This window comes from Zonotrichia leucophrys, unplaced genomic scaffold (assembly GCF_028769735.1).
Source record: "Zonotrichia leucophrys gambelii isolate GWCS_2022_RI unplaced genomic scaffold, RI_Zleu_2.0 Scaffold_85_192490, whole genome shotgun sequence".
NCBI lineage: Eukaryota > Metazoa > Chordata > Aves > Passeriformes > Passerellidae > Zonotrichia > Zonotrichia leucophrys.
The window spans coordinates 185223-192490 of NW_026992290.1; the positions used below are offsets into that span (position 1 = coordinate 185223).

Here is a 7268-nt window from a genome sequence, read left to right on the forward strand (position 1 = left end):
CCCCTGGGACCCCTCCCCCCCAAAAAAAAAATTGCTCAAAAAACCCCTCACCCTCCAAACCCACCCCCAAAAATCTCTCAAAACCCCCCCCAAAAAACCCCCAAAAATTCCTCAAAAATCCCCTAAAAAAACTTCAAAAATCCTCTAAAAACCCCCTCAAAAATCCCCAAAAAATCCCTCAAAAATCCCCCAAAATCCCCAAAACAAACCCTGAAAAAAAACCCAAAAACCCCCCGGCACCCCCTGGGACACCTTTAAAAAAAAACCCTGCTCAAAAAAACCCTCAAAATCCTCCAACTCGACCCCCAAATGTCCCTCAAAAATCCCCAAAAAATCCCAAAAAAACCCCAAAAAAACCCTTAAAAATTCCCCAAAAAATCCCCCTAAAAATGCCTTGGGAATCACCTGGAAATCCCCCAAAAAAATCCCCCCAAATATCCTCCCAAAAATCCTCACAAAATTCCCCCAAAATTGCCTTGGGAATCACCTGGAAAGCTAAAAAAAATTTCCCAAAAATCACAAAAAAAAAGCCTTGGGAATTAACTGGAAATCCCCACAAAATCCCCCAAATAACCTCAAAATAAGCCCTCAAAAATCCCCCCAAAACCCAAATAAAATCCCTCAAAAATCCCCCCAAAAACCCCAAAATAAACCCTCAAAAAAACCCTCAAAAGAAAAAAAAAACCAACAAAAAAACCCTCAGAAACCCCCCGGGACCCCTCCCCAAAATAATAAAGTATCCAAGCATTGACAGAAACGTGTCCAGTGTGTGCTGTACTGGGAGAACTGGGACGGACTGCGAGGGGACTGGGGGGGGTTTGGGGGTCACTGGTTTATACTGGGAAGGGATTGGGAGGGACTGGGGGGGTCATTGGTTTATACTGGTTTATACTGGGAGGACAACAACCTCTTCCCGGTTGTTTTGGGGCATTTATTTCAGAGCAGGTTTTGGCTGGGGTCGCCCCTGTTCTTTTTTGCCGCCTTCGCTGCGGCCCCGGCTGGGGCGGGCGGCAGTGCTGCCGCCTTGTGGGCAGAGCGCGGTACTGCAGCCGTGCGCCGGCAGGCAGCCGAGAGGCCGCCATGTTGGGAGCGGCGTGTCGCGGGTGTCTCGGACTTTTCCTTGACCTTCTCAAAATGGCGGCCAAAAGGGCGGGGAAGTCGAGGACCGGGGTCGGTCTAACTGGAGTGCCTGCATGGAACACCGACGCCGGCGCGGCCCCGGTGGGATTTTCTGTGGCGTCTCAAGTGTATCCGACACATGCTGTGGGCTCTGCAGCTCCGGGGCAGCCGGATTTTGGCGGGTTTGTGACAGGCACCTGGGAAAACGTCTCTCTGTGCCGGGGTCCTCCCATGCCCGCTTTCCGCCCTCAGGGAGCCGAGCCGGGCCGAATTCTTCCGAAGAGCCGAAGAGCCGAGTGTGGCCGAAAACAGCCGAGTTTAACCGAAGAGCCGAGTGTAGCCGGAAATAGCCGAGTTTAACCGAAGAGCCGAGTGTGGCCGAAAACAGCCGAGTTTAACCGAAGAGCCGAGTGTAGCCGGAAATAGCCGAATGTAGCCGAAGAGCCGAGTGTGGCCGAAAACAGCCGAGTTTAACCGAAGAGCCGAGTGTAGCCGGAAATAGCCGAGTTAAGCCGAAGAGCCGAGTGTGGCCGGAAATAGCCGAGTTTAGCCGAAGAGCCGAGTGTAGCCGGAAATAGCCGAGTGTAGCCGAAGAGCCGAGTGTAGCCGAAAACAGCCGACTTAAGACGAAGAGCCGAGTGTAGCCGAAACTGCGAGTTACACGAAAGCCGATGAGTAGCCGACACTGGCCGCGTTTAGACAAAGAGCCGAATGTGACCGAGTTTAGCCCAACCGGGCCGAGTTCAGCCGAAGAGCCGGAAAAGCCGAATTTAGACAAAAAGCCGAACCGAAACGATTTTAGACCTAAGCCGAACCAAGCCTAATTGAGCCGAGTTTAATTAAACAGAACCGAACGACGCCGCAGCGCTCTGCTTGCAGAGCGCCGGTGCAGACGGCAGGGAGCGCTGTATGAAGAAAATAGAAAATATAAACGATATATAAGAAGGAATAAAAGCTCTATGTCAGGTGCAGCAGTAGAAAATTTCAGGCTCCCAGGAAATAAATAGTTTTCTTTAAATCATTACAGTTTTGGGGTTTTTTTTGACTCCCAGGTAGCCTGAAAGTTACTACTGCAGCTTTTTATTCTAAAGCTAGAAAGGAAAACCAAGATTAGAAATACAAGAAAAGGAAAGGAAAAGGGAAAAAAAAAGGAAAGGGAAAGGGAAAGGGAAAGGGAAAGGGAAAGGGAAAGGGAAAGGGAAGGGAAAGGGAAGGGAAGGGAAGGGAAGGGAAGGGAAGGGAAGGGAAGGGAAGGGAAGGGAAGGGAAGGGAAGGGAAGGGAAAGAAGCAGGAGAGCAAGAGGGAAGGGAAAGGAAAGGGGTGAAAAGCAGAGTGAAAAAATTAAAAAGAGTTGGAGCGAAAAAGAGAGGGCATTCGGGAGGAGCGTTGCTGCCTCAGGTCCTTCCCCGCCCAGGGGCGAAGGACCCGTTTGATGCCCGGGAGGGACTGCAGCTCCCGGTGGTGGGGGACGGAGCCCTGGCTGTCAGCCCGGGACTACAACTCCCGGCAGGCCCTGCTGCTGGCGCGGCGTGTGACGCAACGGCCGATGCGGCACATGAGTGGCTGCCAGCCCGACACTGCAACTCCCGGCAGCCCCTGGTGCCGGCGCGGCGTGTGACGCAACGGCCCACGCGGCCCGGCATTTTTCTCTAAATCGGCAGTAAATATAGCTGAGTAAAATTACCTTCGTTTTCTTCCTTCTTTTTTAACGGAATTGTTTTTATTAAAAATCCTATTTAAATATGCAGAAAAAGTGGGTATGTCCTGTAATATATCCTAGCTTTTCTTGTTTACAGGGTACTCAGAAAATATGTCTCCCTTAGAGTCCCACAGAAACGTTCTCAGTGCGATCTCTATCAAGGTATGTATTTACAAATAAGGGATCCCTTTAGATATTTGCCCGTGTACCTTTTCCTGTAATTCAGAGCTTGCGTTCTGTGGCTTTTATGATAAACCTATAAAACATGTAAAAATGGTTTTGCAAGTCTTAATCGTTGCAGGCAGCAATAAGTGGGTTTAGAGCCTGTTCTTGACCAGACAAAGGGAAAAAGTGTGACTTTGATGCTGAACTTGTCATTTTTCATTTGACTTGCCTTGAATGATTTAGGAAGAGAGAGAATTAGAAAAAGAGAGAAATAGAATTGGTTATTGAGCACTCCTCAAATGCTCACCGTGATTCAGTGCAGAGCCGAGGTGAAGGGTGATGGAACAGAGCTCTGTGCTTTAGAAGGAAATAAATTTAAACATGATCTCTGCACAGAGTCTCACTAACTTCTGTTATTTTAAAATACAAAATACGTTTAGGAAGTGTTGGAAGTTAGTATTTTGGGAAAGAAATGGCAGTTCCACAGAACATTCCATTTAACAGAGGCTCTCGGAACGATTCATGTTGTAACTGCTGTCACTGCAATCGGTTGGTGGTTCAGCCTTGAAATGTGCACTTGCCCTTCTATAAAGCACTGTTTTGTTTGCCTTTCAGTGCTATGAGTCTTGATAAATTGGAGAAGAGCCCAAGAGAAATTTTTCCTCCCTTGATATAAAAGGTAGGAAGTGACTTTTTTGGGTTTGGTTCTTTTTCTTTATTATTTTCTGGAAATAAAACTAATTAAGTATAGATACTACTGGTTTGTTTCTTCCAATAGCAGATGATAACAATAGTAGTAGTAATAGCAAAAAATAATAATAGAAATAATAATAATAGTTATTTATCCATTGAACTGGCCATTTCAAATCAAAGCTTCTAAACACAAATCAAACCATCATCCTTGTAGAATCTTTCACAGCAGTGGGCTAAAGATCCTGGTTTTGTTGACAGGATTTATCGGTTCTGGAAGAACAAGAGGGAAGTACAAGCCTAACTACTTCTAGCTCACAGACCCGCCCAGTGAATACAGCTTTGTATTTTGATGGGCTTGTGATGACTTTGAAATCAATTGCTCATTACAGTAAAAAAAATGAATGTTTTTTTGAACGTGACAGCAGAAATAACTTTCAGCACCAACTTAATAATAACAGGTCACCAATTTAAGTTCATAGTTTTATGCTATACTATCAAAGTTTAAAAGTAAATTTTTACCTATTAGGAGATGGTATGAAGTGTATGTTCCAATGTGTAGGATGTATGCAAAGATACATACATACATACCTGAAAGTCCTTAGAGGAAACAAATTTTTACCTCTGCTGTTTGACTGTTTATTATATAATATTTGGTTTTATTTCCCAGGGATCGGTGAATTTTAACTTTGGAGTCCTCTGTGCTAAGGATGCTCAGCTTACAGATGATGAAATGTTCAGTAACGGTGAGTTTTTCACCTCTTTAATTGCTATGCTCATCTGAATTAAAAAAAAAACAAACAAAAGCAAGAGAAAAAAAAGGATGGTTTATTATTTTTTACCCTGTTATGTCTGTTTCCTCAGTATTTGCTGGAGCTCTGCTTACCGAAGCTTTGGGTAAAACAAGCTTTGGGTTCCTTCTGTCCCACTGGGAGTTGCCCGATTTGGTTGCATCTGGTGAAATTCACCCTGAGACCTTGGAGAACCAGCTCAAACTACGTGAGAGCCATTTGCAGTTCTCTCCAGACACCTGGAGAATGGGTGATGCTTCTGAGGATCTGGCAAGTGTACTTCTATCAAAACTCAGTCTGTGAAATTTCTGGGGAAAACCCTTCTGTGTACCGAAGGGTTCAAACTCTGGTGAGGATCCAGTTATCAGGTGCTCACCTGCATGGTTCCAGCTCTTAAAGCGAACACTTGTACTCTTGCCCTGTAGTTTATATCTATTGTATTTTTGTTATTTTGCAAGATTTTACGCCTTTGCAAAATATTGTGCATTTGACTCTTTGGAACCTGTCAGATCGTTCTTTGGTGCAGCACCACCTCATGGGACACTTGGCTGCTGTCCTGAAGGGGTTGGTCGTAAATCCTGGAGGGTTTATAAGTCTTCTGTCCCCAGGGAGCTATCGTGCTTTGTTTGCTTTTGTTCTGTTTGTTAGGCGCTGCTTCTCATTGGAAGTATGAATTTCAAACTACCCTGTTCTTTTTTTAACTGTTTTCCTGGTTCTCTCCCTACGGCAGGGAAAGACTCTCGTATCCTTGTCGTCAGGCTCGGTGCTGTCCAAGAAGATACAGAGACTAAAACAATCATAAGAAGCAAAATATGACTGCAGGGAAAACAAGCTGGAGAGAACAAAAGGTGGTATTGTTATCCTTACCCTCTATTAGAAACATCCACTGTGCTTTGATGTGGTAGCTGCCAGGGGCTTGTTAGCTCTTTGTAGGCAGGTGTGGGTGTTCACTTGTAGGTTTTTTCTCTGGACAAGTCAATTCAATCTTTGCTAAGCTTATATTTGCAGATTACTCTCTAGCGCAGTCCAGCATGACATTTTTGAATGTTTTAAAAAGAAACTATGTTACTTGGAAATTGCTAATGATGAGAAGCTTTAGGGAAAAATAAGATTTCAGGGTTGGGAGATGTGAGAAGAATTTTGTGGGGATGTTAGACTGAAATAAAGTGCACTTGAAGCTGGACTGGCACGCTGGCAGATCCCCTATTAAAGAGTAGTGCTTAAATTAGCCTGGGGGTTGCCCATTGTTTCTGTAGAAATCAATGTTTCCTGGTCTTCAGAAGTAAGCTGCAGCAGAGCAGTTCCAGTCCGTCCGGGTACGTGTAATCCAGCTCCTGACGATCTGAGCACACGGAGCAGCGCTCAGCTGCTGTGGGGGCTCAGGGAAGGCAGAGTGTGCATTGTCATCTTCCTGAACCTACGGACAAATCAAAGTGAGAAGCCACAGGGTGGAAATCACTCGCATATATGCTAAATAAAACTTGCAGATTTTTTTAAGAATTGTTTCTGCTTGTTCTTTGTTGTGCTTCAGCACTTACAAAACCTCCCTTTAAAATCAGTTCAGTTCATCAGTTGAACCTTTGTTTGCAGACCCTCACTGAGCAGAATTTGTTGCAGACTCAGTGCACGCTGCGCTGGAGTGTGAGGAGCTCAGTGCACTGCCGGGAGTGTGAGGAGCTCATGTGTGCTACTTTTTGCTTTAGGACGCTCTAAGGTATTTATTCCTTTTGGGATACATGATGAGAATTCCCAAGAGAGGTAGTTATAAGGTATGATATTGGGAAAAAGCCTGTGTGGTTGGAATGTTGTTGCTGTCAAAAGTTAATTTTTTCTTAGCCAGTAGTTAGCTTTTTGCTTTATTTTTGTGGTAGCAGTATTTTATTGTTTAAAAAATTGCTTCAAAATTACTTGAGTGGCTGGCCATCGGTACCTTGTTCAGATTTGCCTATTTGCTTGTAGCTAAAATGTTCACATCTTATCATTCTGTTTAAGAAACTGCTGCCCAGCCAACTAATAACTGAATATCTATCTGTCTGGGACACGGGGACAGGATTTAGGTAATGTCTTTGGTTCCAGAAGAGAGTTCCAGTGTAGTTTCTAAATAGAGAAGAAGAGGGTGAAGACTCGGGGCTCTGATGCCATTGGGGCACTCCAAGGTCCCCAGGAGAGGAAGCCCCACTGGGGTGCAGGAGCAGGTGTGTTCTCATGTAATATAGAATAAATTATAAATATAAATATGAAAATTATAAACATGAAAATATTTTTAAATAGCTAAATAAATCAGGTTTTTTTATTTGTCAATAGGCAGTGTTTTGATTATAAAAATTATAAATGCAAATAATATAAAGGTAGAAATCTAAGTATAGGAATATATAATAAATAAATATATATATATATAAAGTTTAAAAACATAAGAAAAAATTAGTTGTAGCAGTAGATATGATACATAATATAAATAAATACATTTATAGAAATTTTTTCAATGTTCTAAAAATACCATGTTACTTGGAAATTGCTAATGATGAGAAGCTTTAGGGAAAATTAAGATTTCAGGGTTGGGAGATGTGAGAAGAATTTTGTGGGGATGTTAGACTGAAATAAAGCACACTTGAATTATTATATATAATATATAATATTATAATATTATAATGTATAATATTATATAAAATATATATTATATATAGTTTTTAATACACTGCATCAAAAGAAACTATAAATATAAATGGGAGTATAATTATACTAAGTATAAAAATATTTCAATATCGTTTGAAAGAAGGTTTTTTTTATATTTATTTGGTTAGAGA

The 7268-nt window shown here is 42.9% G+C and overlaps 1 long non-coding RNA gene across 3 annotated transcripts; it reads left to right on the forward strand.

Annotated features, from left to right (window-relative positions):
* The first annotated feature begins 2710 nt into the window (after window positions 1-2710).
* LOC135460680 (uncharacterized) lies at window positions 2711-5959 on the forward strand. 3 transcript variants are annotated; one of them, XR_010443277.1, is made up of 5 exons: window positions 2721-2788; window positions 2916-2980; window positions 3599-3662; window positions 4344-4419; window positions 4538-5959. It is a non-coding gene; the product is annotated as an uncharacterized LOC135460680 (long non-coding RNA). The 3 variants fall into 3 exon arrangements; XR_010443278.1 differs by having other exon boundaries at window positions 2750-2980; window positions 4538-4813; window positions 5195-5959; XR_010443276.1 differs by having other exon boundaries at window positions 2711-2980.
* The last annotated feature ends 1309 nt before the right edge of the window (window positions 5960-7268 follow it).